Here is a 7482-nt window from a genome sequence, read left to right as displayed (position 1 = left end):
TCTTTTTATTTTAATAACATGAGCTCGATTTCCGAGTATATGTCTTCTCTTGAATATTTTAAATGTTATAACAATCAATATAATGAAGATGATAACATTAATAAATTGGTTGAACAAATGAATGAACGAGAACAAAAGAACCCTATCATTGAAGAAACTGAAATAGTAATATAGGAACTAACGAAAATAAAAAAAGAAGTCAAAATTGGCTTAACTCTAATTCCGGAAGAGCGATCGACCCTCATATCGACGCTCAAAGAATTCGAAGATGTGTTTGATTTGTCATACAAGGACATGCCTGGAATAGATAGGGAAATTGCGGAACATACCATTCCCTTAAACCCTACCTCTAAACCAGTAAAACAAAAAACTTCGACGAATGAAACCTGACGTTGCATTAAAAATAAAAGAAGCAGTACAAAAACAATTGGACGCCGGTTTTTATTCGCGTATGTAATTACCCAGAATGGGTAGCGAACATCATCCCAGTCCCTAAAAAGGATGGACGAGTTCGCATGTGTGTCGACTTTAGGGACCTTAATAAAGCTAGTCCTAAAGACGTTTTTCCTCTACCACATATTGATATATTTGTAGATAACCAGCTGAACATGCGATGTTATCCTTTATGGAAGGATACACAGGTTACAACAAAATTTTAATGGCAAAGGAAGACGAAGAAAAGACATGCTTTATTACCCCTTGGGGTACATATTGCTACACAATCATGCCATTCGGTTTAAAAAATGCAAGAGCTACGTATCAAAGAACGGCTGCGACTCTCTTGCATGATATTAGCATAAAGAAATTGAAGTGTATGTGGATGATATGATCTTGAAGTCCAAAGATAGAATGGGACATATAAAGCTTTATGCAAATGTTTCACTCACATAAAAGATTACAAAATGCGATTGAATCCACAAAAATGCGCCTTCGGAGTAACTTCTTGTAAGTTATTCGGATACGTAGTAAGCACACATGGCATCGAGATTGATCCCTCTAAAATAAAGGCAATTGTTGACATGCCTCCCCCTCAAACAGAAAAAGAAATTAGGGGATTCCTTGGCAATACATTAGTCGATTTATCAACAAATTGATTATGACTTGTGAGCCAATATTTAAAAAATTGAAAAAAGAGGAGAAATATGAATGGGACGATCAATGCCAAAAGGCCTTTGAGAAAATCAAAGATTATCTCAAAAGTCCACCAATTTTAGCACCACCAGTACCCAAACTACCTCTTAGGATATACATTAAAGTTACAGACACAACCACAGGCGCCATGTTAGCACAAGAGGTACAAAAAGTCGAGCGTGCAATATATTACATAAGTGAAAAATTCATCCAATATGAAACAAAATATAGCACCTTGGAAAAGACAAGCCTAGCATTAGTGTGGGCAACAAAAAAAATTACGACATTATCCGATAAATTGTTTGTTTGAACAACCACCCGTACAAGGAAGGATATCTAAGTGGTTGGTAACGTTGACCATATTTGAGCTAAAGTATATTCCTGAGAAATAAATGAAAGGAAAAGTATTTTCCAACTTTCTAGCACAACATCCAATTCAAACAAGTCGTGCAGAAACTACTCATCTTCCGGATGAAGAGATTCTCATGACAAAAGATGACAAATGGGTAATGTACTTTGACGGTGCGTCCAATCAAAAAGGATGTAGCGTAGGAATATTACTCATAAGTCCAGAGGGAGCACATACTCCAATCGCTGTTAAACTAGAATTTGAGGTTACTAATAATGCCGCAGAATGTGAGGCGTGCATTATTGGATTAGAAGCAGCAGCTAGCATAGGTGTGCAAAAATTAGAGGTATATGGAGACTCAAGTTTGATTATAAATAATACACTAAAAAAAATGGAAAATAAAGAACTCCACAATGATATTATACCAAACACACCTAGAGGAAATCATCGAGCATTTTGAACATATTGATTTTAAATATCTCCCAAGGGATGAAAATCAATTTGCCGATGCGCTAGCATAATTAGCCTCAATGATCAACATTCCTGATCACTTAAATATGATGCCATTACGCGTTGATAGAAGAAAAGACCTGATGGTCAATGTTTATTATGTATAGGCCAACCGGAAGCCACACGCCTTATGGAAAGTACTCACAAAGGTGTTGTGGACCTCACATGAATGGTAAAATTCTTTTAAAAATAATTTCACGACAAGGGTACTATTGGTCCACTATGGAACATGATTACATATAATATGTTAAAAAATGTCCAGAGTGCCAAATGTTAGCTAATTTACAACACCTTCCACCATCCGAACTATACAGTCTCACTTCCCCTTGGCCTTTTTCGACTTGGGGAATTGACATAATTGAAAAAGTCTCTCCGATAGGAACAGCAGGGCACGAGTACGTATTAGTAGCCATCGATAACTTCACTAAGTGTATTGAGGCAGCTTCTTATGTGAATATCACTTCTAACATGTCGTAAAGTTACTCGAACGAAACATATTTTGTAGATATGGAGTTCCACGTGAACTACTTAGTGATCAGGGATCTAAATTCAAAGCTGAAGTCGAGACCCTCTTAACTTGTTATAAAGTAAAACATCATCATTCATCCCCATACAGACATCAAATGAATGGAGCTGTAGAGTCGGCAAATAAAAATATAACAGTCATCATTAAGAAAATGGCAGAAAATTATAAAGACTGGTCGAATAAACTACACTTCGCATTATGGGGTTATAGAACGTCTATACGAACATCAATAGGAGTAACTCCATACTCCTTAGTATTTGGAATGGATGCAGTTCAACCAGTCGAACTGGAAATACCATCCCAACGCATCGTACTGGAAAGTAAGCTACCAGAAGCTGATTGGGTAAGAACGAGGTATGAAGAGCTTTTATTCCTCGATGAACGACGGTTAAGAGCTTTGCATCATGTACAAGTATACTAAAGGCGCATTGCGCGTCATTTCAATAAAAGAGTCAAATTAATAAACATTGATCACCTTAAGAAATATTACATATGAAATCCGGATAAACTCTTTCTCTCATACAACCAATTTCATTAGCATTCAATTGAAAGATTCTAAGTGTTATGCATTTTACCGAATAACACGGTAAAATACATAACACTTGGGGGGTAATTTAGAAATAATAAACCGTTCTAAGTGTTGAAATTTTTTCGAACATCAAGAAAAAATCTTCACACTTGAGGGGGTAATAATACAGAATTTAAAAAAAAAATTCGAGACATTCGTAGCACAAGTGTCGCACTTAACTTGAATAGTTGCTCGTGGATGTCACGCACAACAGATTTCGTTGCGTGCGACAGGCTCGCGCAACTACAGACGTTGCGCGTGCCACCTGATGACAAACTGTGAACCCCAATTTTTACGTTTGAATGAAGTTGCGATTTCTACTTGTTGCAAAAAGAGGGTGTTTCTCAAATATAACATATACTCAGAAAATAAAATTAAAATTTGATTTAATTCTTTTAAACAAGGTTTGATTAATTTTTCATTTAATTTCTATCTAAGAGATTAAAGAAAAATAAAAATACATATTAATAAAAATAAAACATTAGAAACTACGCAAAGACCTGATTTCGTAATGCGAATACATAGGCAATCTTTGTGATTCGGTTATATCAAAGTATAAAATATAAAGCTCATTTTTATTTTATCCAAATTTCGAAAGAGAGACATTGTTGAACTAGATACTAAACAAAAAAAAAATAGTAGTGATTACACTTTATTCGAAAAAAAAAACTAATGATAAAATTGTGTAAGACTCTAAGGTTTTACTATGTCCTCGATTGTCACTGATGATGGAGGAGTAGTTTTCATCGCAGTATTTTTAGAAACCTTGGAGCTCTCCCCTTCTTCTTCACCCAAACATTGTTTTTCAATTTAGGGATTGGGGCCTTTGAAACTTGTTTTCCTTTCCCTTTTACTAATGGACCTTTCTTGCGAGTATTTGGTGAAGGTTCTTTGATTTTCACACCTTGTTGCGCGGGTTTGGAGATAGCTTTCCTTTTTGTTTCCTTCGAACAAGCCTTAGGGGATGAGAAGTGTAATTTTCTTCTCACTCCTTTGTTTTGGCCACTAGGAGGAGTAGTAGTGGTTGAATGCATCAAAGGCTTAGGTGGATTGCGAGCGGTGGAGGCTTGAAGCTGAGATCGAGCCTTGTTTAATTAACCCTTATCCGTCGCATTCATCCAAGTCTTGTAAAAGGAAGATAATGTAATACTCGCGGTAGGATTTTGTATTACCCACCTAGGAAGACTTGACCAATATTCCATCCAACGAGGAATTCTTTCGGGTATAAAGACCACGTCTTTATGGGCATCACAATCTTGCGGGTGAATAAATTGTCTCATCCCGTATTATCTCATGATGAGTGGAATTTATGCCACGATTAAGGCTCATTTTGATGGTCATTTTACCACATTTGCGGCTTGTTTGCATCTTTTTCTTTGCACTTATTTCCCTTTCCCTTTATGCATCTTCTTTCCTAGATTTTGCCCCTTTTCCTACTCTTTACTTTGATTTCCATGCTTATGCTTTGTAGGAATTATCGAGGTTTTCAACATGAGGAAGCTAAGCTCAAGGAAAGCTGAAGGAAGCAAGATTCAGGAGAGGTTTGGCTGAACCTCCTGAAGGTGTGGCCGAACCAGGGTGTGGCTGAACTTGCTCAGTGGTCCGGCCGAACAACAAGGCAGAGTCAAGAAGAATATTGTCAATTTTGCAGGAGTGGTCGAACCTTAGAAGTTTGACCAGACTAGGATCAGGGAGGTTCGACCGAACCTACCCATGGTTCGGCCGAACCTACCCTGTAGTCTGGCCGAACCTTCCCAGTGTTCGGTCGGACCACTCCTCTATTTCAACTGGCTCTATACGAATTATATAAGTCCCATTTTAGAACGTTTTGATGTAATTAGATTAACTTAGTTTTAATTTTCGGCACTTTTAGCTTAATCTAGAGAGAGAAACACTATTATTCTTCATTTGGTAGAGAGAAATTGTGGATTTCTTCATTGATGAACTTGGATTTTGAAGAAGAAGCCTGTTTAATCTTTTGTAGATCTTCAACTTCAATTAATGAGCAATCTCTTACTCTTTCTCATTACTTTTGCATTTAATTTTTCTTATTTACTTTGATTTTCCTTCTTTGCTTATTAATCATGTTGATGCTTATTTATTTGGTGATTGATATTGTTTTCAACATGATTTGTGAGTAGTAACTTAGCCAAGGGTGTGGGGATGGTGTAGTTGCTAATTGTTCATGCTTATAATATTGGGATTAAGTTAATTGTGATTAAAATCTTTGCATGCTTGATATTCTTTGATCTTCTTGCAAGTGCACATTGTTGGTTGATTAAAGATGAATCTTTGCTAACAAGGAACGAAAGTTGACTTAGTTAAGGTTCATTACTATCAATTGTTCTTTGATTGCACCTCCCAATATATGGTTCTAGTGTGGAAACATAGAGGCTATGTTAGGAGAAATCGATTAACCCCAGAAGGCGGTTAGATTGAACCTTATTTCGATATTCATGCATGTTTAGTTCACCATTGATTTGCTTTTATATTATTGCATGATCAAGCGGCATCTACATCTACCCATCTCCCTTGGTGTTTAGTTATATTGATTTTAACTCATTTTATGTTTAGTTTAATCCCTTAATCATTCCTATCCTTTGTCCCGAAATAGCTTAAAGTCTAGTGATGAATGCGGTGTTTATGTGCTTCTCCCTGTGGTTCGACCCCTCTTCTTGCCATATACTTGTATTAGAATAAGTCGAGTGTTATAAATTGTATTTAATTTAGGTGTAGTTGTCTAACGACGCGATTATTCCTTTATCAAATTGGCGTCGTTGCCGGGGAGACAACTTCCATTGTTATTTCATTGCTTGTTTGAGACTATCTCACCTTTTATTTGTTAGTGTTTGCTACTTTTATTGTTTGTCAGTGCTTACGTACTTCTTAGCTTTGTTGTATGAACCGCGGATGATTTCGCTCAAGATTTTTGATTCCCATCGATCTAGAGCTAGAGAGGTTTTTGTCCCTACTTCGAAGAGAAGCAAGAGCAAGGAGTAGAAATTCTCACACCCTGACGAGAGGAGTAAGAGAATTAGAAGATACTCCACCCTCTTCACCCTAAAGTGAAGAATTAGATAGCCCTAACCCATTATCGAGTCCGAAAATTAACCCTTTCTCAACCTATAAGTTCGAGAGTGAAAAAGGTCCTAAAATGGGAGAGAATACGCCTTTGAATCGTCTTGGGGCTCCCGAAGCCTTTAGAGCACAAAGTGGGATCCTAACTCCTACTACTCAAGCCAACAATTTCGAGATCAAGCCTAATTTGATTGCTTTGATTAAGAGGAAACAATTCTCGGGTGGAAAGTTTGAGAGTCCTCATGAGCACTTAAAAGAGTTTGAGAAATATTGTGACACGGTAAAGGTCAATGGAGTGACTCAAGAATATATTCGCCTCAAGATGTTTCCATTTTCTCTAATTGGGAGAGGTCTAGAATGGCTAGAGAAGGAGGTGCCCCCTAATTTTCTCACAACATGGGACCAAGTGACTATGGCTTTCTTGAGGAGGTTTTATAACTGTAGGAAGACCGTCGAGGCTCGGTCTTTGATCCAAGGTTTTGGCCAAAAGAGTGGCGAGTCTCTAAGTGCGGCATGGGACCGATACAAAGAGCTTCAACGTCAATGCCCACACCATGGGATACCCAAGTATCAACTCATTCACACTTTCTATGGAGGTCTCACACCTCAAGGGATAACAAGCCTAGACGCCGCGGCCGGCGGTCCGATCATGAACAAAGGAGAGGACGAAATGGAGTGCATCATAGAGGAGGCCGCAAAGCACTATGATGATTGGTATGAAGGAGAAAGGGACGCTACTTCTAGTAAGGGTGTTAATGCATTGGAGCAAGCCAACGCAATCAACAAACTCTCTACCTAAATCTCCAAAATGACCAAGAAAATGGACAAATTGATGAAAGAAAGGTCCAATCCTCATGGTAATACCTCCCCTTCAACCAAGGGAGGCAGTGGTATAACCACTTCTTCCCCCTCTTCTTACAATACAATTCCCCAAGGATGCATATTTTTTCCAATTGTGAAACCTATGAACATGATACCTCTCATTGTGTATATGCTTGTGAAGTTCAACCCCTCCCCCATGAACATGATGATAATATGGAAAATGTCAATGCTATGAATTTTGCTCCTACAATGGGAAATGTAGGGAACTTGAGGCCAAACTCCAATCAAATGGGGAATTGGAATCAAGCTGGAAACCCTAGTTGGAACCAAAGTGGTGGTGGTTAAGATAACCAATACCATGGTGGGGGAGGCCCTTCCAATTTCAATGGAAGAGGCTACTATAACCAAAGGGGGTATGGTAATCAAAACCAACAACCTAATTACCGATACCATGACCATAAAAATAAAAATTTTGGTGATAAAGGTAACATGGGAAAC

Source organism: Chenopodium quinoa, unplaced genomic scaffold (genome assembly GCF_001683475.1).
Source record: "Chenopodium quinoa cultivar QQ74 unplaced genomic scaffold, ASM168347v1, whole genome shotgun sequence".
Taxonomy (NCBI): Eukaryota; Viridiplantae; Streptophyta; class Magnoliopsida; order Caryophyllales; family Amaranthaceae; genus Chenopodium; species Chenopodium quinoa.
This window is presented reverse-complemented; position numbering follows the sequence as displayed.